The sequence below is a fragment of the Chinchilla lanigera genome, unplaced genomic scaffold, assembly GCF_000276665.1.
Source record: "Chinchilla lanigera isolate Chin_1 unplaced genomic scaffold, ChiLan1.0 scaffold00029, whole genome shotgun sequence".
Taxonomy (NCBI): Eukaryota; Metazoa; Chordata; class Mammalia; order Rodentia; family Chinchillidae; genus Chinchilla; species Chinchilla lanigera.
The window spans coordinates 3,403,088-3,428,107 of NW_004955430.1; positions in this window are offsets into that span (position 1 = coordinate 3,403,088).

Below are 25,020 nucleotides of genomic sequence, written 5' to 3' on the forward strand. Positions count from 1 at the left end.
ACAAGTCCAGAGCACAGTCATAGAAGAAATCAGAAGCCCACCACTGGAACTTGCTGAAATGATAGCAGTAGGAGTGTAAAACAAACAAACAAACAAACAAACAAACAAACAAACAACAAAAAAAAACAAATGGAAGATGCTATAGAAAAAAATAATCTCTAAGGCACAAAAAAGAAATGACAATCATAATGAAGACATTAAAGCAAAGAAAAAAACAGAGGAGCTCAGGAAAATGATGGAAATCATGAATGCCCAATATGGGAAAGAAATGGAATCCATGAAATAGACCCAAACAGAAATCCAAGGGATTAAAACTCCATTGAAAGTACATGCAACAGATTGAATTAAGATGAGGATATACTATCAGATCAAGAAGACAGGATTGTGGCTACTGACCACAAAAGAAAGATATCTTAAAAATAGCAAGACACAATATGTATGACACATATATACTAATAAAAAATAAAGTTAAAAATAAAAAACTAACATAAATAAAAACAGAAGAATAAAAAAATAAATAAATTCCCTGATCCAAGAGAAAAGAAATTTAAAGCTGAAAATATAAGGAACTGCTGCTAGTCAAAGGCTCATTAGATAGTCATCTTTCTTCTCTGAATGCGAATGCAGAAGAAAGTCACATTCTGTTTATTAAGTCATTTCCTACTTCAGCTTTTAGCAATGTATTTCTTGCAAAAGTAAACTGCACTGAACTGGTCACTAATACATTCATTTCACCAACCTCTATTAGGCATGTCCTTGTGCGAGGCAGTGCGGAACACTTAGGACAGAGCCTTCAACAAGGTGGCTTTTGGAGTTCATTTTTTGGTGAAGAAGTTCCACATCAGAGAACAAAATAGACCAACACTGGCATTGTCAGCCTGGTGGGATAGGTATTTTGAAGCAAGGGGGAATCTTTAGGGGGATTATGACAAGATGTCTTTTACTATAATAGTTTTTTAGAAACTGAAACATCCATTATATTTTTCCATCCTATCTTATAAATGCATGGGTGGAATGGGTCCGGCCCTTTAGGAACATTACTTGGCGGGATGAATAGGCAAAAGAGAAGGCGCTTGGGGCTCTCCGATGGTAATCAGCTAAAATAGAATGAAGCTTAAATTAGGTGCCTGAAAGAGCACTAATGGGGTCATACAAATGATCAGAAGAAATTTGTGACAGACAGAATACAAGGGTGAAGGATGAAGAATAGCCTAAACACTGAAGTTTTAGAGTGTAAGAATGGTGGCAACCATGACTGGAAATAGGACATCAGGGGTGGTAGGAATGAGGGAAAATAAGTTTGTTTTTAGACATGTTTTTTAGGATACTACAGGTTACCGGAGTCGTGCATGTTTAATAATACCATTGAAGAAATTGTTCTGGTTCACTTTCCTGGTTCATGAGAAAGTATCAGGATGAAGCTACTCATGTTTGAACGGCAGATCTGGCCTCTTCTTCATTCTTAGTGTCCATCCTTGGGATGTATGAACCAGTTCTTAGTGTGGGTTTCTGGGCTACTTGAGAAAAATCAGCCTTTTTTTTTTTTTTTTTTTTTTTTTAACTTCCAACTGGGTAAGAGCTGTAGGTCCGGGAAATTACACGTTTTGAGCGTGGATAAAGGTAGCTGGAATTATACCCCGTTACAGAGGTTCCTCTCAAGTGCCACGGCAGTGACAACTCTTCTGGGACTATCTCTGTTGCTAGTGCTGTTAACTTTTTTCCTGTATCCTGGTCGGGCATGTGTTGAGACTCTGGACAGATGGAATGCTTTGGTCATGGCAAAGCCACTGCTAACTCAAATGGCAAAATAAATGTCCTCTCTTGTAGGATTACTTCAGGGTTAACACTTAGCCAAAGAACGAAGCTGAGGAAATTTGACTCTGGCATTTTTTGACTGCCATCCTCTTTATCCCTTCTTACTCAACAATCCCCACCTGACATGCTCCCCAGTGTCTGACCCAGGCGGGAAGCTTCCCTTGAGATCCGGGCCACTTGACTAGAATAAGATAATACCACTCAAACTTAAGTGTTAATGTGGAGTTATAATTTATCTCTCTTCTGTTTTCTGTGATATTCCGATTTTAGTAGGGATCAATTTCTTTGTAATATCTGGGAATGCTAGAAAATTGCATAGCCCAAATGGACCCAAAGAGGCAGAGTGGTTCTCAACAATATCCAAGTCAATGTCATCACTTTTATTTGAAACTCTCCCTTTATGATCCTCAAATGAAGTTCAGACATAACATAGGTAACTTATACATGTAATTTAAATCACTAGAATATCTTAACTAGAATAGAATGAAGAAATACATAGGTTTTATATAAAAGAATATATATTTCGGAAGACATATTAAAGCAGTCAGATGCTTGCAGACAGAGGTAGAATCATTACGTGATAGTCACAAATGCCACAGCTGTGAGTATGTAGTATTTGAACTCATTTTTCATTTTTATTGGCCATCAAATACAACTAGTAGCATTCCTGTCGGTGTGGTTTTCTGAAATGGTGAACAGTTCTTGGTAAAGTTCCAAACAAAATAAAGTATGATCTTCCCTTCTTAGTTGCTTTCCTAAAAAAAAAAGTATATATTTAAACTTATGCAAAAAAAGATACCACGTGTTTATGTGTAAAAAAGAGTTTTATTCCAGGATCAGGTAATTTAGAATAAAATTTTCACCTATGTGATCAATAGGCTGGATATTAGAAAGCCAAAGTGCAAGTGAGATAATTTTGGGGGGGAGGCGGTCTCTTCTCCACCAAGGAAAGGTGTTGAGTGTCCCTCATTATCACCCACTAAATGCTTGTAAGAAAGTTCTCTACAAAGTATTGTGGGAACAAAAACATCTCTAAGTTCCTAAAGTACACTCCCGAGAGGAAAGGGCAGTGGTACTTCTCTTGAGAATGACAAAAGTAGATATTCAAGTCTGTTTAAGCTCTGTAAGAGCAGATACTGTTGTGGGTCCCAAAGCTTGTTCAATTTGGGGTCCTTCTCTTTAAACAAAGAATCAAAACTACAAGTACAAAAGTAAGTACAACTATTGGCATTAATTTATGAGGACAATGCAACAGAGATACAGAAAATTTAGAAAGCTGACAAATACTACCAGTATTTGTTTTTCACTGACTACCTGGCATACCTATATAATACTTTCCCCCTACATTTTTGGCTAAATATTCTGATTACTTGTTAACATGACAATGAGAATTATTTTCTGTAGAGATTAGAAAAGAAACCCCAGCCTTTTCTTTTAGCACTGTTAATCAAAATTTATTTCTAGTAGTGAAATTTAGAAAAGTTTCTTGTAGCTTTGCAAGTCATTATTCTTATCATGTAAATGTTTGGAATTATAAAATCAGGGGAGGTTTCTAGTTTTTTTATATGTGATAAAATTTCTTTCATATATGAATCAAGATAATTTTTTTTTCTTGTATAGTGACCATTTAAAGTGCACCATGAACCGACAATACTCAATTAGTAGCTCGCTATGAATTTTTATGATATTTTTATCAAGGTCAGTATTTCATATCAAATCAGCAAAAAATTTTAAAGACAATAATTCTAACAAATTCTCTCTCTCTTTTTTTTTTTTTTTTTGGTTTTGGTTTTTCTCCGGTACCGGGAACCAAACTCACGACCTTGCACTTGCCAGGCAGGCGCTTTTGCCGCTGAGCTAAATCCCCAGCCCCCAAATTCTCTTTTGGATAACTTCCATAAGAAAAGAAAAGAAATGATGTGCTTACAATTGTATCTGCCTTATTATATTTCCTTTAGAAAGTAAACTTCTTTTTTACCTTGGCCTCACTGATAACTTTATTTTTTATTATAGTTTGGATCTGAAATGTCCCCCAAAGGCCCAAGTATAAAAAGCCTTCATCCCTAGAGTGATGCTGTTGGGACGTGCTAGACCTTTAGGAGGTAGGGCCTAATGGGAGGTCTTTAGGTTATGGGGACTCACTCTTGAAGGGTATTTTGGGACCCTGGCTCTCTCCTCACTCTATTCTTTTGCTCCCTGGCCATGAACTGAGTAGTTCTGCTACACTGCTTGTTTCATCATGATAGGCTGCCTTGCCACAGGTCCAGAAGCAACAAGGTCAACCAGTCAGGGACTGGGACCTCTAACAATTGTGAACCAAAGTAAACTTTTTCTCCTTATAGACTGATTATCTCTTATTTTCTTTTATAATGGTGGGATACTGACTAACACACTTTATTCACTATTTACATGTCTGATGAATGGAAGGAATTCCATAGACCAGCTTTTAGATATGTACATTTCAAACCTTGCCTCTCCACTGCTCACATACCTGTAGTGCTGAGTGCCACAGGATAGGTTCATATCATGACATGATGTTGGTTCTGTATCCTAAATGCCATGATGGATACCAGGTGAGTCAGCAGAGGGGGCAGTGGGAATATTCCTAGAATCCCTTCTTAGGTTGGGAATGGAATGAAAAGTGCACACAAAGCACTGTGAACCTTACAAATGTTATTCATGAAAACAAAACCAAACATATCCACAATTCAACTCCCTTGTCCAGATTCCCAAAATGGCTTCTAAAATGTACCCAGCTTTAGAAGATGTGAGGGGAAAAAAATAGTGGAAAGAGATAAAATTCTTTGCAATTATGGTTGGAAATATTTTATTTCTTAAAATATAGTACCACTCCATAAATATTTATTAAATGAATGAATGTGTATGTGCAAGACTTGTTATCTGAAGGATTTAACAGTAGATAACTTGATGAGTGGTTGAGTGGTTTTGTTTTTAATTGGAAGGCCTCACTTGTCAGCACCTGTAAGTTTTTGCTTATCTACCATTCAATTTCTCTGAGAAAGATTCATCTAATCTCCTGCGCATGGTATATAAGAAGTCCAGATGCCATCATTTTCTGTGTATGCAGTTGGGGGAACTGAGGTTACTATACTCAGTATGCCGGTTTTCACTCTGTCTCCCAGTTTTTAGTTCTATGCCTTACCAACAGCCCTCTGCCCCTCAGACTTAGTGTCTTCTGAATTTGGTCTTTGGTTTTTTCACCTTAAAGTTTACCTTCTTTGTGAGAAAGAGCATCAGTTGAATGTGCTGGATGAAGTTTGGGATTCTGGGGTTTACTTGCTGTCTCTGCTCACCTCTGTCTTCTATCTGTACTTATGTTTCCTGATTCTTGTCAAGTGCTTGAGGATGATTTAGCTTTTATTTCATTTTCCTTTGGATGTCCTTAGTTTTGACCTTTCTTCTGTTAAGTCATTTATCCCTTCTCCATCCTCTTACTGACTTTATGTGAAGTTTCTGTTTCTTTTCTTCCGTGTTTTGGAGAAGTTTTGAGAGGAAAAGAAGGTCATGTTGATACTGAAAATCCTAAAAAACATTTTCATCCAGATGTTTAACATCCCACTGGGGATAGGCTTAAAAGTCTAAAAATGTCGGTGGAAAGCTTTATCAGAGGCAGTTTTATTCTGTACTAAGTGTGGATATTAGGAAGAGGATTTCAGACCACTCAAGTGTTAAATAGGACTGGGGTGGAGGGGAGAAGTACCCCCAGCAGGCAGCACTTCCAATAATGCACCCCTTTTTGCTCCACAACTGCCATTCTGTGACTGTCTCAGAGGAATAACCAGAAACTTGGGTAAAAATAAAGTTGCAATCATGTTCATCCTATTACTAGCCATATGGCCAAAATTAGAGAAATCTTAGGAAAAAAGAATATGAAATATTCATTAAGTTATTATACAGACACTAAAAAAGAAGATACCTTTGAAAAGTCAAAAATAAAGAGATCTTTAAGACATTTATGACATGAGAAAATGTTCACAATATAATAAATAATAAAACCTGTGTAAATTTGTATTATTTTTATTGAATAAAGCTTTCTAAGGGCACAACTAAATTAGGGACCACTTAATTTATTTTAAACTGTTTTAAAAGACTCTTAAGGCACACAAAATGACTGTTGTATATACCAGAAAGTACCATGTAAAGGTTTATAAATTAGTTCAAAAGAAAGCACCTGTTTTCTCCCTTGGGTACCTGTTTCTTCTGCAGCTCGATGTGAAAGGAAATAAAGCAGTTACTCCTTTTCAAGGAAACCAATTACCTTTTCTTTAGACTCTTTGGTAAACTTATAAGCTTTCACTTTCCAGTTTTCCAAAATAACCTTTGTATGCACTTTAAAAGAACAGCTTTTGCTAATACTTTGCCAAGCTTTTTTTTAAAAAGAACTATTTTTGACCAAGTTTGGAAAAGCACATAAGTGTTCATTCCACATAAAACCACTGTGTTCATTTCATAGGAAAACCCTTTTCATGTGGGATGCTTTTAGAGCAGACAGATGACATGCACGCTAATATTAATACTAGAAGAGTCCGGTGAAAAAAAATCTTAATGAAGACATCCGTTTTTGTAACTAAGCTCTTTACTACATAAAATGGAGCTTGGGAACTCAAGACATAATCACAATAAACTTTCCTGCTTAGCCTGCATTCATTTACCCTATCAAAAGCATAGTAAGTATGTAAATTCTAGGCAGGTACTTGCAGCTCTTAGACAAAGCAAGGGTTTATAGTGACAATTAAAAGTTAAATGACCAACAATGTAGGCGGGTTTCTTTTTCACCACAGCTTTGCCAGCATTTGTTATTGTTTGGTTTCTTGATAATTGCCATTCTTTCTAGAGTAAGGTGGAATTTTAGTGTTCTTTTAATTTGCATTTCTCTAATGGCCAGAGATGAGATTTCTCAAAGAAATAGGATTAAGACATTGGCCAGGGATATAGCTCAGCAGCACAAGCACCTGCCTGGCTAGCTCAAGGTCCTGAGTTCAATTCTCAGTTCAAAAAAAAAAAAAAAACCCAAAACAAAGACATCATACTGTGGTACACGCATACCAATGTTTATAGCAGCACAACTCATAATAGCTAAATCCTGGAAATAGCTTGCATGTCCATCAATGGATGACAGTAAAAACAATGTAGTATCTCTATGTAATGGAATACTATTTGGCTATAAAGAATGACAAATTTGAGACGTTTGTAAGAAAACCAATGCACCTAGAAAATATAATGTTCAGTAAAATGAACCAGACATGCAAGCTTAAATACCACATAGTATGTCACATGCGAGTCAGACAAAGTACAAAGAGGTTAATAAAGGATGGATGGGAGGAGATGGGGATGGATCCCTTGCAAATGGGAAGGGGTCTAAGGAACTAAGGGCAAGGGGTGAGGGTAAGGGGAAGAGGAAGTAAGTAGAATAAAGATGTGCCACGCACAGCAAACTAATAACTTCGGTGAATGTAAACATTATACGCCATAAACATGAGCTAAGATTAACAGTATCAAAAGAGTGAAAACGGGGAAAGGGGAATTAGAGGAGGAGGGAGGGAGTAGTAGGGAAGAGGGTTAAAAAAGAAACAGGCTGTGTTATGTCCCTGTGGCCACTCCCCAAGATGACTCTAAACTGCATGTACTGCAAACATGTACTAAAAAAACCTCCCTTGCACACAAAAAATTTTTTTTCACACTAGACAGTGAGAATGGAATGGTGAAAAAAGCAGATATGATGTCTGGACCAGAAGCTTCTAGACTGGTGGGATTTGAAAATATCCTCTCTCTTATAATCTGACTTGAGTATAAGAAAATAAAATAAAAGTTACATTAGGACGCGTGTTCCCGTCTGTTTTCCTTTGTCTTACTTTCTTCTTCTTGCTGTCCTCCAAGTTCCCCAAATGGGGAGGATAAGCTTCTGTATTGGCTGTTCTAGCTCCAGAGGAACGTGTCAAATACCCATGAACTGACTCTGACACTACAAAATCATGTATTTAAACATGTTATCTCACCTGTGTGTGTATTCCTTCATACTGGTATTAAACCTAAGGTCTCACACACGCTCAGCATATGCTTTACCACAGGACTATAATCCTGGGCCTCTCATTACGCAGGCATTGTGAGAGACACGTGGTTCTGAGCAACTTATGACCGAGCCAACAGTTCAAGATGGTTCAGGATGGACCACGTGGTATAGGTAGACGGGGAAGAGATCGCTGTGCATAGATTTCATTGCCTCTAGCTTCTGAGCTGGCATGTAACTTTTTAGCATAAGGTTTGCACTTTGTTAGCTTGGATTTTGTTCTTTTAAACTTTTTAGAATCATATATTTGCAGACGCAGTGATTATGTTCATCATGGGAGTTGGTAAATATCCATAATTCATTTTAATTCTCTTTTTACCCCCTTCCCCAACCCCTTTTCCCCACTCCCTCCATCTCTTGGTCCTTTCCCTTTTGCAAAAGACCTATTTCCATGTTTCCTAATATCTATCTTTTATTTTGCTCTTTAATTTATTTATAGTTTGGGTATCTCATAAGAGAAACTGTGATATTTAAGATTTCTGTATCTAGTTTATTTCACTTAACATTATGATCTCAAGGTGCCTCCATTTTCCTATGAATGACTCATTCATTCTTCATGGCAAAGTAGTACTCCATTGTGTATAAATACCACATGTTCTTTATGCATTCTTCTGTTGATAGTGGCCACAGAGAGACCACTTCCAAGATTTAGCTGTTATGAGTTGCGCTGCTATTGACGTGGGTATGCATGTATCACTGCATTATGATGTTTCTAAATCTTTTGGAAAGAAACCTTGAAGGAGACTAGCTGGATCAAATGCAATTTCTAGTTTTAGTTTTTTGAGGAATCTCCAAAATGATTTCCATAGTGGTTGCACTAGTTTACACTCCCACCGACAATGTAGAAGGGATTCTTTTCTCCCACACCCTCATCAAGCATTTATTTTTTGATTTCTGACGATAGCCATTCTTCTTGGAGTGAGGTGGAATCTCAGTGTTGTTTTAATCTGCCTTTCTCTAATGGCTACAGATGTTAAACTTTTTTTGTGTCTACTGTATTTATTAGTCATTTGTAACTTCTGCAAATTGTCTTTTCATTTCATTTCAGCCCACTTTTTGATTGTCTTTAATTCTGAGAGATCTAATAGTTTTGAGTTCTTTATATATTCTTGGTATTAGTCCTCTGTTTGAAATGAGTTTGCAAAAATTTTTTTTCCATTCTGTAGGTTGCTTATTCACTCTGTCGTTTTCTGTGCTATGCCTGGTTTTGGAATCAAGGTAATACTAAATTCCAGGAGTGGCCGTAGGGGTTCTCCTTCCCTTTTAGTTTATATTTCATATGATCCAATTTGTTGATTCTTGATGTTATTTCTTGTGCAGCTGGAGTTCTGTTCAGAAAACACTTGCCTACACCTATGTCTTCAGGAGCTTTACCTATTTTATCTTCTAGTAGATTAAATGTCTCCATTTTGACATTTAGATCTTTGATCCATTTTAATGTTAGTTTAGTACATGATGAGAGATATGGGCCTTGATTCAATCTTGCTAAAGAGGCAAACTTTCCTCCAGTTTATGTTTTTTGGCCCCTTTGTTAAAGATCAGATAGTTGAATGTTCTTGGGGTTGTTTCTGCCGCCTCTATTCTGTTCCATTGATCCAAATGTCTGTTTTTGTGTCAGTACCACACTCTCTTTTATCACCATTGCTAGCTTTGTCATATAATTCCAAGGGTGGGATTGTGATGCCTCCTACTTTGCTCTTGTTGCCCAGGATGGGTTTTGCTATTCTGAGTCTCTTCTGTTTCCATATACATTTTAGGATTGTTTTCTCCAATTCTGAGAGGAATCCTATTGGTATTTTCATTGAGATTGCATTAAATCTATCAGAGGGTTTTTTTTGTTTTATTTTAAAAATTAAAAAAACTAACAACAATGAAGAAAAAATCAAAACAGCACAAAAACAACAAAAAACGATACATGACCTCAAAACAAAATGATAGGAATTAACAATGGTTGCTACATTACATACTTTTATTTTCAATGAAGTTGCTCGGTCCACCAGACATAAGAATGTAACATTGATCAAATTGTGTATCAGTTTTTGAAGTATGGTTATTTTGATAGTATTTGCTCTCCCTATCTAGGACATGGGATACCTTTCCATTTTCTGATATCTTCAATCTCCTTTTTCAGAGTACTATAGTTTTCACTGCAGAGGTTTTTTTTCTTTCTTTCTTTTGCTTAGGTTAATTCCTAAGTGTTTACTTTTTCTTGATGCTATTGTGAATGGGATTATTTTCCTACTTCCTTATTCAGTGGGTTCATTTTTGTGTTTAGGAACACTACTGATATTGTGTGTCTCAATTTTGTGTTCTGCTACATTGATGAATTTGGGTATTAATTCTAGCAATTTTTTTCATGGAATCATTTCGGTCTTCTATGTAAAGGTTCGTGTCATCTTCAAATAATGATCATTTGACTTATTCTGTTCCTCTCTCTTTCCTGATTGTTCTGGCTGATGTTTTAAGTACTATATTGAACAGGAGTAATAGTGGACATCCTTGTAGTGTTTCTGATTCTAGAGGGAAATCTTTCAACACCCCCTCATATAATGACATTGAAAGTAGATTTGTCATAAGTGGCTTTTATCAGTTTGAGATAAGGGCCTTCAATGCCTACTTGTTTCCAGATTTTTAAAAATCAAGAATGGATGTTGGATTTTGTCAAATTCATTTTCTGCATCTATTATGTTTTTTGTCCTTACTTCTCTTTAGGTAGTATATGACATTTATTGATTTGAATATGTTGAACCATCCTTGCATCTCTGGGATGAAGCCTACTTGGGCACATTGTATGATATTTTGGGTATTTGTTGCATTATGTTTGCCAGGATCTTGTTGAGGATTTTTGTGTTTATGTTCATTAAAGAGATTAGCCTGTAGTTCTCTTCTTTAGTTGGGTCCTTGTCTGGTTTGGAATTGGTTTAAGTCTAGATTCCAGGAATGACTTTAGGAGTTCTTCTTTTATGAGTTTGAGAAGTATTGTCATTGTAGAGTCCATAAAATTCTTGTAGAATTCAGGGGTGAATCCTTTGGGCCCTGAACTTTTCTTAGTTGGTATGATTTTTTTTGTTTTTGTTTTGTTTTGTATTTTTTTACTGCTCAATTTCATGACCTGTTATTGTGTTAGTCAGAGGTTTTTTTTTTTTTTTTTTTTTTTTTTTTTTTTTTTTTTAATTCACTTGTTGGTTCAGTTTTGGTAATTTTTATGTATCTAGGAATCTATCCATTTCTTCTGACTTCTCCAATTTATTACACTACAAGTTTTCAGAGGAGTTACTAATAATATGGATTTGGCATTGTCTATTGTGATTTTGCCTTTCTTCATTTTTAATTACATTGATTTGGGTATTTATTTTCTTTCATTCTTTTTGAGGGGGTAGGATTGGCTTAGTGTTTGTCTATTTTATTTTTTTTTCAAAAACCATCTCAATTCATGGATTCCATGTAGTATTTTTTATTCTTAATTTCATTAATTTCTGCATTGATCTTCATAGTTTTGTTCCTTGTACTAGCTTTGGATTTGGAATATTCTTGTTTTTCTAGGACCTTCAGGTGCATCACAGCTTATTTATTTGGGTTCACTCTGCTTTTCTGATGCAGGAATTCACAGCTATAAACTTCCTGGTTAGCATTGCTCACAGGTCCCGGTATGTTGTACTGGCATTATTGCTTGATTCTAGAAACTGTCTAATTTCTTCTTTGGTTTCTTCTATGACACACTGATTATTCAATAGTATATTATTTAATTTCCATTTAATTTTGCACAGTTTCTGAGGTTTCTTTTGCCATTTATAGTGTCATTGCACTATGACCTGATAATATGCCTGGGATAATTTTGATTCTTTTGTGTCTATTTAAATATATTTTGTGGGCTAGTATATGGTCTATTTTGGGAAGTCCCATGCTGCTGAGATGTACATTCTATTGTTTTTTGGGTGGAACATTCTGTAGACACCTATTAAGTCCATTTGTTTGAAGATATTGTTTTTTTTTCATCCAGTTGATCTATTTGTGAGAATGGGGTACTGAGATCCCCCACTATAACTGTGTTGATGTGTATCTGATTTGCCTGGTAGTACTTATACTATGAAGTTGGGTGCACATATTTGTGATCTTTTCCTATTGAGCTGTTCCCCTAACCAATATGTAGTGTCCTTCTTTGCCTTTTCTAATCAATTTTGGTTTGAAGTCCATTTTATCTGAAAATAGGATAGCTATATCTGCTTGTTTGTGGGCTCCCATTGCATGGAATATTGTTTTCTGTCTTTGGATTTTTAGTCTGTGAATTTGTTTTTGGATTGAATGTGTTCTTGTATAGAGCATACTGTTGGGTTTTGTTTCTTGATCTATTCTGCCAATCTGTGTATTTTGATTGGGGAATTGAGACCCTTCACACTGAGAGTTATTACTGAAATGTATTGACTCATTCTATCATTGCAATATTTTCTTTTTGCTGATTCCCTTTCTTTTAGTACTCACCCTGTGTCTTCGTTACTTTTCTCATTGCTGAAACAAAATATCCAACACTCAAAATTAACTGAGAGAAGTCTTAGTTCAGTTTGTAGAGGTTTCTGTCGGTAGTTGGCTGTCTCCAAGGCAGGGTGGCATGGCAGAGGGGTATTGCATGGCAGGGCAAGCAAAAGCAGCAAGCAATGGCAGCAGCCTCTGAAGCCTTCTTTCTGTCCCTTTGTATTCCACCCAAGCTACCCGGCCTTTGGGCAGTACACCCATACCCAGGGTGGGCACCCTTTGTCCCAGCAGGACACTCTTTTTTGTCTTTTTGAGACAGGGTCTCACTATGCAGTTTAGGCTGGCCTTGAGCTCACTTTGTGGCCCAGGCTGGTCTTGAACTCGCAATGATCCTCCTGCCTCAGCCTCCCAAGTGCTGGAATTACAGTCATGTGCCACCATACCCAGCTACAGCAGGACACTCTTTTTTTTTTTTTTTTGGTTTTGGTTTTTCTCCGGTACCAGGAACCGAACTCATGACCTTGCGCTTGCAAGGCAGGCGCTTTGCCGCTGAGCTAAATCCCCAGCCCCTACAGCAGGACACTCTTAATTCTAGCATCACATTCCCTAATCCAGTCATCTTCAATACTCCCCACCTATGACTATATGAGGCTTTGGGGGGACATCTGGATACAAGCTATAACACCCTGTTTGGTATATTTATTCCATTAGGCTTTTACCATTGTTGGCTTCATTGTATCCTTCTAGAATATCCTTCAGAATATTTTGGAGTACTGGTCTAGTGGTCTTCAAATTCTTGAGGTGCATTTTATCTTGGAAATACATTAATTTTTCAGTCAATTTTGAAAAATAATTTTGCAGGATCTAGCAGTCTGGGTTGGAAATTGTTTTCTTTTAGGGCTTGAAACACTTAAATTTCTCCTGGCCTTTAAAGTTTGTGTTGAGAAGTGTGAGGTAATTCTAATGGGTTTCTTTTTTGTATAGAGCATACTGTTGGGTTTTGTTTCTTAATCCATCCTGCCAATCTGTGTTTTGATTGGGAATTGAGACCTTCACACTGAGAGTTATTACTGAGAGGTATTAACTCATTCTTGCCATTGCAATATTTTTCTTTTCTGATTCCTTTTCCTCCCTCTTGCTGTGTATGTGATTTGTTGTTTTTCTTTAACAGTTTTTAAGATTTTTCCTTGTGTTGGACTTCTGGGATTTTTTTTGTTTGTTTGTTTTTCTCCAGTACCGGGAACCGAACTCACGACCTTGCGCTTGCCAGGCAGGCGCTTTGCCGATGAGCTAAATCCCCAGCCCCGACTTCTGGGATTTTGACTAGGATGTTTCATGAGGAAGTTCTTCTCTGATCTTGGCTGTTAGAGGAATATATGCCTCACTTATCTGTATGTTAATATTTTTCTTATATTTGGAAGGTTTTCTGCTGTTATTTCCATAAAAATGTTTTTTTTGTGTGTCAGTTGTGCTGTCTTTTTCTTTTTTTAACTAATTCCAATTAATCTTTGATAAGTCTTTGATTCATCTAGTACCCTTTGGGTCCATTTTTCATGTTCTCTTTATTTTTAAAGTATCACTCTGTATGCCAGGTGTAGTGGCACATGCTCGTAATCCCAGCACTTGGGAGGCTGAGGTAGGAGGATCACTGTGTGTTCGAGACCAGCCTGGGCTACATAAGCAAGTTCAAGGCCAGCCTGAATTACATAGTGGACCCTGTCTCAAAGAAAGAATATCACTTTGTATATCGTCACCTGCATCTTTTAGTTCTGGTAGTCTCTTCTCATAGTCATCAATTATGTTGCCCATACTTTCAATAAAATTTTTTTAATATTTTGGATTTCTGTTTGGCACCTTGTCATGAATTCTAATTCTTTGCTAAAGTGGTCATTCATGTTTTGTATCTTTTTCTTTAGCTCATCTAGCTTTTTCATTAGTGTCTTTTGTAAACTCACTGATCATTTTGTTTATCAAGTCAATTATCTGTTTAGTTATATCTTCTTGGAATTTGTTGAGTACCTCATTTAACTGTTTTATTGCCTTCTCTTTTATCACTTTATACAATGCTGCTCTGTGGCTTTTGATTTCCATTTGCTTGAAGACATTTTTCCCATGGACATTGATAGGCAGGAAATCAGCTTTGGGGGAGTTATCAATTTTTGGAGGCATTTTGTTGCCTTGTCTTTTCACATTGTGTGTATGTGCACATGTGCACTGAATTTTTTAAGGCCAATCATAGTAGAAAGACTTTGCTGGTAGTACGGAGATCTCTTTGATTACTGTTCTTTTCAGTGATACACATGGGCATGGCTAACTATAGGCCTTTGCCTTTGTCCCAAGATCCTACCCCCTCATTAATTTGTGAGAGGAGGGTACAGTATAATTAACCTAGCACCTGGAAATGGTCTGCAGTATTGTTAATGACACAGAGACAAACCTGATGATGATATACACAAAATGAAAAAAAAATGAATAGCAACAACTATATCCTGCCCTTGATTATTTTTATTTTTATGTTATTTTAAAAAGAGGAGTACATGAGAAACAAACAAACAAACAAAAAAGAACAGTATCAGCATACCAGTATCGTGAACATAAACAAATCAAAGCAAGAACATTCAAAGTGATACAGGGTCTTAAGACAAATTAATACAAATCAACAGTGGTTGTTACATTACATTTCGTTATCCTCAACTACATTGCTCAGATTACCAGATGTAAGAATGAAAGATTGCTCAAACCATTAAAGAGAATAAGAAAATAATTCTTCAACAAAACATTAGAGATAATACAGAGTTTCACTAGACAAGATGGTAGGAGTTCACCATTGTAATTCCATTGCATATTGTTACCTTCAAATCAGTTGCTCAGACCACCAGACACAACCATGCACAATTGATCAGAACATAAAAAATTGTGAGCATTAACTGTTCATTTCAATACACCATCGGACAACAGCAATACAGTCATTGCAGCTATTCATACACATATTTATGTTTTGTCTTCCTTCTTTTTTCTTCTTTCCCTCATCCCAGTTGTTCCTTCCTTTGAGCAATTTCTTTCCCTTTCCTATCATCTATTGTACCTTTTGAGTTTTACCTAGTCTTTCAGGCTCCTACACCAAGGAGACAATATGATATTTACACATGTGGGTCCAATTTATTTCACTTATGAGTAAGGTGTCTAGTTGCATCCATTTACCTACAAAAGCCTCGAGTTTATCTTTTTTAATAGCTGAGTAATACTCCATTGTATAAAAATACCACAACTTTTTTATCCATTCCTCAGTGGATGGGCATCTGGGTTGTTTCCAAGAATTACCTATAACAAATTGTACTGCCATAAACATGGGTGCACATATATCGCTGTGGTATGATGTCTTTAATTCTTCTGGGCAAATACCCAGAAGAGGAATAGCTGGGTTAAATGGGACTTCCAATCCTATTTTGTAAGGAATCTCCAAATTGATTTCCACAGTGGTTTCACCAATCTACACTCCCACCAGCAGTGGAGTAGGGTTCCTTTCTTCCCACAGCCTCTCCAGCATTTGTTACTGGTTGATTTCTTGATGATAGCCATTCTTTCTCGGGTGAGATGGAATCTCAGTGTTGTTTTAATTTGCATATCTCAAATGACTAATGGCGTTGAACATTTTTTTCATGTATTTATTCTTCATTAGTATCTCTTCATTAGGTCAGTGTGTATTCATCTCAGATGCCCATTTTTGGATTGAGTCTTTGAATTTGGGGGGCCTGATGTTTTTTAATTCTTTATATGTCCTAGATAGAAGTTCTTTGTCTGAGGGGCAATTGGCTAAAATTTTTTCCCAATTTGTGGGTTTTCTTTTCACTTTATTGGTGATTTCTTCAGATGTGCAAAACTTTTCAATAAGATGAGATCCCAGTTGTTGATTCTTTGAAGTATTTCATGTACAGTTTGGTTTTTGTTCATGAACTCTCTGCCTACCCCAATGTCATCAAGATTTTTACCTACTTTCTCTTCCAATAGATATAGTGTTTCTGTTTTAATATTTAGATCTTTGATCCATTTTGACTTTACCCCCTTTGTGATAGCATCAAAATTAGCAACAATAATAGAGGCAAAGATAGACTGGAAGTGGACTTATATGAGAAATAATAAAAGTTACCGGTATAACACTTTTAACCATAGAAAAGTGATCTGTACTTATAATATGAACACAAAGATGAATCAAATATTGATATGCAGTAAATATTTACTAAGTACAACTATACCAACATTAATAACAGAAAATAATTGAACAATAATAGCACACAGTTAACTAAATAAGTATTAATGAAGCATAACATTAATACTAGAAAAATGGCGGGGTGGGAATTGGGAGAATGAAAGGAAGAAGTTTGAAAAATTAAGCAATGGAAGATGAGACGGTGGCGAGAATAGTGAGATATAGGATCATATTAGGGAGTAAAAGAAAATTAATAGAGTTATATAAAAGTAAAAGAACAAACAAGAAATAAGAACAAACAAGAAAAAGCAAAATAAAACAAGAGAAAATAAAAAGGAATAAATGAAAAGGATAAAGAGGAAAAAATTAAGCTCAGAGAAAAAAATGAAAAAAAAGAAAGAAAATCAATGAGTCCAAAAAATTCTCCCATATTTTTGAATGAGTAGTTTCTTTACATAGTCTGCTGTGTTGGAATCCACTGGATATGGAGGAGGAATTGTCAGGGTTTACAAGGGAAGGGACATATAATTTATAGGATTATTTTATAATATTCACCAAAGGGGTCAAATACAGAAGACTGCAGGAAATCTGTCCACACACTAGAGACACAAAGAATCCAGGTAAGGTTCTGGATCCCACAGTAATGTCCTGCATGAGTCCAGCTGGAGGCCTACAGCCCATGACAATATCTCATGCAAGTCTGTATCAAAGATCTGCACTGGGAAGGCCCAAAGTTCTGCGGTGGTAGCTAGAAAGTCTGCACCAGTGGGATGAAGGATCTGTGCCAGCAGGCTAAGGGATCTGCACTGGAGCCAGGAAGCAGTGTTCGAGGCAAGGATCAGAGATCCCCTGAAAAGAATCTCAGTGACAGCAAGGACCCAACCTCTTCCAACAATTAGAACAGTGGAGTTCATATCAGGGTACAACAGCAAGCAGAAACACCAAAACAACACCCAGGATTTAGAGGCAGATTTATTTATGTCCATTGGCACTGATCAGGATCATTCCCAGAATATCAGGCCCTGCTCTCTGGTGGTCTAGGGCTCATATGGGACAAGCAAGCAGGAAATACAGAAGCAGAATGGTGCCATCTGACCAGGTTAGGCATAGCCATGAAGCAGGTTCAGGGGGAGGGCCTCTGTGGCTGAATGCAGGCAATGGCTAGCTGGAACCAGTTCAACTGGTTGGAAGAAGAGGAGTCTGGGATGGGAATTGAAGCTATAGGTGTTGGTAGCAACTTTGGTGGCTGACAGGGGATGATGTGAGCTGCTCAAGTGGGGAGCCAGGAATCCTCCTCCAGACCTCCAAGGGGACTCAAGAAATCTTGAGGATACACTTTCTTGTTAGGACCCAAAGAGGTTCTTGCCCCGTCCATGAGGCCCAAGACCAGTGACCTAAGAAGTCAGCCTGGTCAGTCTTCCTGGCTGATGTACCAGACGCAATGGTGAGCACTGAAATGACATCAAGGATTTGGAGGCAGATTTATTTACGTTGATGGACACTGATCAGGATCATTCCCAGAATATCAGGCCTTGGTCTCTGGTGGTCTACAGCTTACATGGCATAAGCAAGCAGGAAGTACAGAAGCAGAATGGCTTGTCAACTGGTGATTGGTTTATACAATATGCATCATTGTGACAGCTCTGCATCACAGTGACCAGGCATTTCTAAGAGACCAGAAGCAACCAGAACTGGAACAGGAACTATTACCTGGGCAACTAAGAAACTGAAATATACTGGCTCAGGGAGATGGGGTACAGCGTTGTCTGTTACAAGGAAAACCAGTATGACAAGCTTCCTCAGGAAGCTTCAGTAGCACACCATTTTCCCCTCCAGTTCTCTTTGTTGTGCTGTTGGCAACATCCCTCAGGTGGGTCATCCACATCCAGCACCACACTGATTCAGTTCAGCTGGGTGTTACAAGTTGCTCACTAGTTAATCCATCACAGCTAGTGAATCACTGCTAAGACCTCTTTTGTTTTCACGCTCATGAATGTTGAATTCCTCCTTGTCTTTTCCACTATGTGTGGTTGGTCAGTGGTGCTTGCCCTAAGTCTGTAGTTACTGGCATCTCCCACTTTCACACCATTCTGTCATAGTTTTTTCAACCTAGCTTTACAGCCCTTGGGATTGTGAGTTGTCCCCCTCCCCCAATCCCAAGGCCCGCCTGTCTGTACACCTCAGGCTGTGACAACCATCCAAGACAAGTCGTATCCTTGGTCACATTGGTAGATAGGGAAAACAAACTAACCACTGAGTGCTGTGCTGGATTAGGCAGCAGGGTGTGGGTTTAAGCAGAACTCAGAACTTAATGCCAGCACATTCAGACCCAGACCCCCATGAAAGCCACATATGACTGGCCTGGCTTCTCACCATGGGTCAGGTGGGGGGAGTTGCCCTTCCCAGCCTGAGCTTAAACTTCTCAAGGAGGAGTCTATGTCTTGCCTGCACCCTTTCCATTACTGTTTCTTGTGGTCATCTTCCACCTAATCACTGGTTGTAGATGACAATGGAAACCCTGAAGTGTAGTTGTCCTGTGGCTCAGTCTTAAATAATGAAGTGCTTCCCAAAGTGGCTCCTGACTAAACCCTCTCAAATATGGCAGGTACTACTCTGGATTTCTTCTTCAGTTCTAACCTGCTATTTTACACTTTGTTTCTAGGACAAAATACCCAATACCTACAAGTTAAAGGAGGAAAGGTTTATTTTGTCTCACAGTTTGTAGAGCTTTAAGTCCATTGTCAGCTGGCTCCAAGGCAGGGAAGCATGGCAGAGGAGAAACAGTCCATGGCAGGGCAGGCAGTAAGCAGCAAGCAGTGAGCCTTCCAGACTTTTATCCCACCCTGGCAACAAGTCTACTGGACGGTGCCCCCCATTCTCAGGGTGGGGCTTCCCATTATCTGAAGCTATGCTAAACCATCAATGGACTAATTTAGTTATCACACACACTTACTCCATATTCACATACCCTAGATCCAGCCACCTCTGAAAAACTCCTCCTATGAGTGCGTGAGGCTTTGAGGGGACAGCTAGATACCAGACATAACAGCCACCATGTGGAAGGAATCACTTTCAGGGTAAAATTCCATGCTGTTTTGTAGTTTATAAAAATTGTGGGTTTTTCTTGGTGCTAGCACTGCTAGCTTGGTCTGTTATTTCTCCCTGGAGCTGCAGACCCTCTCTATGCTTATTTTGTATCAGCAGAGAAAGTTCCCCTGGGATCTGGGATCAGCTTTCTAGACTGTTTTCTCCCCTTTTCTCATTATGTTCTATTTCTCCAGCTTCTCTGTAGTTTCTAGTTACCCTGTCAGCTCTCTCCCAGTTCCTGGAGATCTACTTCTTTTTTTCCTCTTCACCAAGTTGTTGCTTCCCAGGTGTCTCAATTTCATATGCCAGAGAGGCTGCATCTTGCTGTTTTTTTAAGTCTCAGATTTTATTGTTACAGCTCTGTCTTTATTTTTCATTTTTTTCTGTAGTGGGGATTGAACCCAAGACCTTTTAAATTTATTTTTTATTTTGAGACAAGGTTTCAATAAGTTGCCTATGCTGGGCTTGAACTTGTGATCCTCCTGCCTTAGCCTCCCAGAGTGCTGGGATTACAGGCATGTGCCACCATGTCTGTCTAAACACTTCTTTTGTACATAATCTAGCAGATTTCTTTTTTTGAATTTTTAAAAAAATTTTATTCTAAGGAGAATAGTAAAAAAAGAAGAATAGTAAAATACCAACAACATAGACAAAAACAAAACACAGCAAAAACAATAAAAATAATACAGGGTTTCAGAAAAAAAATGATAGGAATTAACAGAGGCTGTTATGCAAACAGATTTCTTCACCCAAGAAAAGTTGGTATTGACTGCTAGAAATTTAGAGGTAAACTTTCCTTTCTGTAGAATGGGGAATTTATTTGGTAGAAATATTTGACATAGGTACCTTAGAAAAAGAGGGACTAATTAAAAATAGGTTGAAATTCTCAGTTTTTTAAATACATGTTAAACATTCAAGGTGTTTTTATTGGGAAAATTTCACTGATCCAAGTTAAATATCTGAATCAGTCACTTTATAGCTTTCATACCCCAAACATTTAATTCTGTATCTTGCCCTTGACGGGGCTAGTATCTTGTTAATATAGGTTAAAGTGTTTTCTAGTTACTTGAAGAAGAAAGTTTGGGATGAGAGTCACCTTTCTGAAGTTCTGTTGTTAAATCTAAATTTAAACAGATCATCCTAGCATCCTGCTGCAATACTTTTAGTATTGAATTCAGTGTTAATCTACTCTGGGACCTTTACAAGGGGTAAAGGTCTCACTCACTGAAAGACACAATAAAAAGCACACGGTAGAAATGTGGTGAATCTTTTTGGGAGCAATGGCATTGTATTTTAAAAGAATTCTCATATATATTAGGTAAGTAGTGATTTTTTGGTTTGTTTTTGTGGTACTGGGTAATAACCCAAGGGCACTCTAGCATTGAGATACACTGCCAGTCCTTTTATACAATTTTGAGACAATTTTTCATGAAATGCCCAGGCTGATCTCAAATTTGTGATCCTCTTCCTAAGCAGCTGGGATTATAGGCGGGCACCACTGCGGCCAGACAGCAGCAATCTTTTTGAACAACTCTTTTACGTAGCTACTTGGTACCAGAAAGCTGAAGCCTAAAGTAAAACTGGACTAAAGGAAATTTAGATTTGAGAATTTGAGAATCCAGCTTACTCCCATGAAGATCTTTCTGTCCAGAGTACCTATTGCCCTCCCTGAATTTTCAGCTCTTTTAGCCCTGCACACACATTATCACTTCATTCATTCCAACACCGGATACAGGTAGGATTTGATAACTGCTTCCTGCCAAGGGCTGTAGGAGGTGCTAGATGAGCAAAGCAGACAGTGATTCCTGCCCTTTTGGACATTACAAAGTAGTGAGAGGAAAAGATAAACAAGTAACAAGAATGAACAATTCATTGAGGATTCCTGATTTCTTTGGATATAAACTTGCAATAGTTTTACTTTTCTCCAGTCAGTGCTTTCAACCTTGTTCACCCCATTTCCCATCTCTTTGTGAATGGCTGGCAGAGCCTATAACTTTCCAGTCAATTTGAGGGGCTAAAACACAGTCCAGGCAAGCTTAAAACTCAATCTGATTTCTCTCAAAGTAAACTCCTCCTCCATGATGTGCTCTACTTGTGTTCATCCCACTGGGAGGGAGAACCTTAAGTATTATAGTTGTTCCCTTTCTTCTGAGGTATAAAAACACCACTAAGAGGAAAGTCCTTGGGATGAAATGCCTCTCCACTGCAACTAGTCTTAAGGCTGTAACTGACATTGTATTCTCTCTCTACTTTCACTATAAATTCTTCTTTCCCATAGTGACACAGCCACTGGCTTAGATGTTTGCAACAGAAAACAAATGTATTTTGAATCTCTGATCATTCTTGAAATATCCAAGATGCAACTCTGTCATACTTGTCCATGGATCACAACATTGGGCAAAGGGGAGACCTAGAGATGTGCCTAGTGGGTAACCTTGGTACCAGACATTCTTCCCTACCTCTCTTGTTTAAGTTTTGCCTCTAGTTGATAAGCAATATCAGTGATTTCTGCCAGCATGGTAATGCCTTTTCTTGCCTGCTGATCTTCTGGAACAAGGAGCTCAAGTAGGTGCCAGCTGTACCTTAAAGTTTTGTGGATCTTGTCTATTCCATGGCAGAAATAGACAAGAAGAACTTTTGTACATAGACACTGAACTTTTGTACAGTGGTTCCTAGACTCATGCATTCTACTTACTGGGGACACAAGTACAGTATAATGGTCGTTAATTTCAGCATGGGCTGGGGATATGTCTCAGTGGCACAAGCGCCTACCTGGTAAGCGAAAGGTCCTGAGTTCGATTCCTGGTACCAAAAAAAAAAGCATGAATTGTGTGTATACTCTGTTAAAGTATCATCTCTAAACTTGTACTTTCAAAAGACTGTGTCACCACTTTGTCAAATTGGCATCTTTTGGAAAGGTGCAGAAAATGAGAGGACCATTGGATGTCACAGCCATATGCTATATGCTTCACTTCCTTTGCTATAGAGTGGTACTTTCATTTAATGTGATGTTATGCGGATCCCATGCACGTGGACTGAACATTCTGTAGACCTTCAGGTAATAGTCTGACCAAAGTCTTGTAAGCATGAAAGACAGAGATAAATTCTCAAATCCTAATAGATAAATTGCTTCCCCCAGGTGGAAGGGGTCCAACATAATTAAATTGTTGGTCGATTTTCTCAAAGAATGATGCTGTATTGGGTACTCAGATTTGATCTCTGTAGCTAGCAAGTTAGATATTTGCTAGTGGCAGTAGCAATATCATCTTTTGGTGAATGAGACCCCATTAGATTGAACTATGCCTATCCTTCCTTGATTATGTGATTCCACTCAGGAGTCCATTGTACCAACACTGGAATAGCCAATGACAGAGGCTATCTGATGTCAACTGGTCACACCATTCTTTTTCTCCAGTAAATGCCATCTGGTGGACACTAATATTTGATACAAATATCTTACATACATGTATCTCCCCACAGACCCATCTGTATGACTCTTCCCCAAATGGTCACATCCATGATACTCCAAACTTTGCTCTTCCACGCCCCTTGTATAACACCAAGTCATTCATTTCTTCCCGTAAGTCTATCTATATTCTTACAGCAGGCTGTCATTACCTACAAAAGGTCGATAGCAAAACACTTGGGTTTATAGCTGTTTCCTACTCTGGAACCACTTAAAATTTGCAGGCTTCTATGTCACTTATTAAATGAGTTTGAGCAGTATTCTCAGATGTGCAATGTGCTGCTTCCAGAACTCAAAGAATTCTATACGTTTTGTGTTTCAATATCCAAGTGGAAATATCAAGGAGATAATTAAACATGCATGTTTTGACTCAGAAGAGTAGTCTGGACTACAAATGTAAATGTAGGAGTTCCTAGATGCTACTCAAAGAAAGAAAATATATTAGTTTTTACAGTATTTGACTGTGTGTAACAGAAAACTTAAAGTAACAGTAGTGTAAGTGACATCCTTTTCTATCTCTAATACAAGAGTTGGGTAGATGATTCAGGACTAATATGGCAGCTTTTCAATCATCAGGAACTTAGGCTCCTCCCACTGTTTAAGCTGTGCACATGACAATTGTCACCAAATAATTCCAGGTCATGGTTCAGGAAGACCACCCCAGGGGCTGGGGGTTTAGCTCAGCGGCAAAAGCGCCTGCCTGGCACGCGCAAGGTCGTGAGTTCGGTTCCCGGTACTGGAGAAAAACCAGGAAGACCACCCCAGTCTGAGCGTTATATCTCCAACATTGTAACCAGCAGGATGGAAAAAAGAAAAGAAGGCCATATCCCACCTTTATTTAAAGGCATTTCCCTTGTTTTTTCATATAACTTTCAGTTATCTTTACTGATAGAACTTAATTCCTTGGTCCTCCCTAACGGCGAGAAAGGCTGGGAGACAGAGTTCTCTTCCAGATAGGCATGTGACCAGTCTTCTCCTTCTTTTGCTGGAGAAGAAGTATGTTAGGGGTCACCTATCAATTTCAGCTTCAGCTGCACTGAGAATGCTTAAAAACAGTGTAAGTGGGGAGGGAAAAAGATTGAGGTTGAGAGATGGAGAAATCAGATGAGAATGCTACCCTTAATAGAGGAAGGAAAACATTCTGAAAAGGAGGGAGTTGCTCACTGAGTTAGATGACAGAAAAACGATCATGTTTTTGAGTAAGACCAATGTTTAGCATAGAATTTACCTTGGAGTAGGTTGATGAGTGAAAATAAAAACAGGATGTGTAGAGCACTTTTTATAGATGTTAGAGTGTGCAGAAAAACAGGTTGGTATTATATTGGGATGTGGTTTCAAGTGAATTTTGTTTTTATTAATTTTTAAAAATAGTTTGTTGTTTGTCAGATGAATGGATAAAGAAAATTTGGTATTTATAGACAATGGAGTACTACTTTGCCATAAAGAAGGATAAACTTGAGTTGATTTCTGGTAAGTGGATGCACCTTGAGACTATAATTTTAAGTGAAATAAATCAGACACAGAAGTTTAAATACCACATTGTTTCTCTTGTGTGAGAAATCCAAAGGCAAAAAAAAAAAAAAAAGAAAAAAGAAACCCAAAGGCGAAATGAGGAGCAAAACGGAGGATAGATATTGGGAAGTAGGAAGAACATGTTCAAATTGGAAGGGTGATTTAAAAAAGAAAGAATGGAAGGGAAGAAATGGAAACAAGGCTTTTATAAATGGGGTGGGAAAGAAAGGTTGAAGGAAAAGGAGGGTAATGGGAAAAAGGATTAAGATAGATCATGTACAGGTACAAATCCCCTCTGATGAATGTGATCATTATATATGGCAAATATACACTAATAAATAAATAGCAGAATAAAAAATAGTAGGAAACAGAGAG